Genomic DNA, 2,501 nt, shown 5'->3' with positions numbered 1-2,501 from the left:
TCTGCGGAAGAAGGAAGCCCAAATGGTGAGGAGGATTCTAGAAGCACGGAGGGGGCTGGAAAAGGCTGCCGAGAGGCCTCTGGGGCTGCAGCATCCGGCATCCTTGCTCTGATGGAATGGCCAGGTCGCTTCCTTGTCCATCACAGGTTTGGGGTGGCCCAAGGGAGCCTGACCCCGAGAGCTGGCAAGGACACACTCATCATGGAGGCCAGGAGCCCCCGAGACCACAACAGCCCCGAGGGGCTCGGTAGCCAGAGATAGGCCCTGCCGGGACCCACAGCGTGCAGCCGCAGAGGAGTGGCCAGGCGCTTGGCTCATCGTCAAAGACGCTCATTTGACGTGATCAAAGTGCGGCACAAAATGGCTTTCCTGGAGCTGGATCCCTGAGGTCCCAAAGAGCAACCGGGCAGCAAAACAGAAGAACGGCGCGGGGGTGGGGGGACGGGAGCGAGTGCCGAGACTCACACGAGGGCCTGGAGCCGGGGACGGGGAGAGGAGACTCGGGACACAGCCTCTGAGTACCAGGAGCTGCAGAGGGAAAGGGAGGGACAGACGGAGGTGAGAACATTACATGAAAGAGAGCATTTCTCTGAGCTAAGCGAAGACCCGAGCCGGCCAACCGAGGGGCCCACCGGCTTCAGGCTGGGAACCTGGCGCCACGGCAAGGCCTGGGGAAACGGAAACCTTCCGAAGCTACAGGCAGATGCCCCGCCAAGGGGGAAAGAGAACGGACTGTGTGGTGAGCTAGTGCGGCGAGCCCCTCAGAACGAGCGCCCCTGCCCACTGTGGATGGTGGGATGAGGGTGGGGTGCAGACCCTGCAGAAGGAAGGCAAATGCACCAGTCCCTTGGGAAGGCGCCCGGCAAAGCCACTAGTTTCCAATGCAGGTGCCCTTCGGTGCAGCGACCTGGAGCGCCAGCCGCGAGGGTCCCAGGCCTAGGAGGGCTGCAGCTGCACAGCCACGCATGGCATGGACCAGGCACCAGACAAGGCCACCACGGGGGAGGCCACCGGGCTGTGGGGCCTCGCAGGGCAGTGCGCAGGTTCACGGAGCAAGCACACTGCCGCAGATTGCTGAGATGGGGCCACTGCACTCCAGCCTGGGCGAAAGAGCGAGACTGCATATCAAAAAAAAAAAAAAAAAAATGGTTCAGAGAGATATTTTGTGCTTTTTTTTTTTTTTTTTTTTTGAGACAAGGTGGCCTCTGTCACCCAGGCTTGAGGGCAGTGGCACGGTCATAGTCCGCTTCAGCCTTGTCCTCCTGGGATCAAGGGATCCTCCCACCTCAGCCTCTGGAGTAGCTGGGACTACAGGCACGCACCATCGGGCCCAGCTAATTTTCTAAAAACTTTTTTGTAGAGATGAGTTCTCCCTATGTTGCCCAGGCTGGTCTTGAATTCCTGTCCTCAAGTGATCCTCCTGCCTTAGCCTCCCAAAGTTCTGGAATTATCGGAGTGAACCACGGCTCCCAGCCCCATTTTAAACATTCTTAAGTGTACAGTTTGGTGGCATTAAGTACATCCAATTGTTGTGCAATCATCATGGTTTGCCTTTAAAAATTTCTTTCTTTTCTTTTCTTTTTTTTTTTTTTTTGAGACAGGGTCTCACTCTTGCCCAGGCTGGAGTGCAGTGGTGTGATCATGGCTCACTGCAGCCTCTACCTCCTAGGCTCAAAGGATCCTCCTGCCCCAGCCTCAACCTCCCGACTAGCTGACACTACAGGTGTGTGCCACCACACCCAGCTAATTTTTAATTTTTTGTAGAGATGGGGGTCTTCCTATGTTGCCCAGGCTGGTCTCAAACTCCTGGCCTCAAGTGATTCTCCTACCTCGGCCTCCCAAAGTGTTGGGATTACAGGCATGAGCCACTGCACCTGGCCTAAAAAAATTTCAATTGTGATAAATACACATAAAATATCTCTGTTAACCATTTTTTTTTTTTTTTGATATGCAGTCTCGCTCTTTCGCCCAGGCTGGAGTGCAGTGGCCCCATCTCAGCTCACTGCAAGCTCTGCCTCCCGGGTTCACGCCATTCTCCTGCCTCAGCCTCCCGGGTAGCTGGGACTGCAGGCACCCACCACCACGCCCGGCTAATTTTTTTTTTTTTTTTGTATTTTTAATAGAGACAGGGTTTCACCGTGTTAGCCAGGGTGGTGTCGATCTCCTGACCTCATGATCCACCCGCCTCAGCCTCCCAAAGTGCTGGGATTAGAGGCGTGAGCCACTGCGCCCGGCCTCTCTTAACCATTTTTAAGTGTATAATTCCACAGCGCTAAGTCCATTCACATTGCTGATGACACTGGGTCTCCAGAAGTTTTTCATCTGGCAAATCTGAAACTCTGTCCCCATTAAACACCAACTCCCCATTCCCTTCTCCCGGCAGCCCCGGCATCCACCATTCTACTGCCTGTCTCTATGAGTTTGACTGGATGCCTCGTGTGAGTGGAGTCAAGCAGTGTTTGTCTTTCTGAGCCTGGCTTATTTTCCTTGACTTCATGTTC

Source organism: Pan troglodytes, chromosome 15 (assembly GCF_028858775.2).
Source record: "Pan troglodytes isolate AG18354 chromosome 15, NHGRI_mPanTro3-v2.0_pri, whole genome shotgun sequence".
Lineage (NCBI taxonomy): Eukaryota > Metazoa > Chordata > Mammalia > Primates > Hominidae > Pan > Pan troglodytes.
This window is presented reverse-complemented; position numbering follows the sequence as displayed.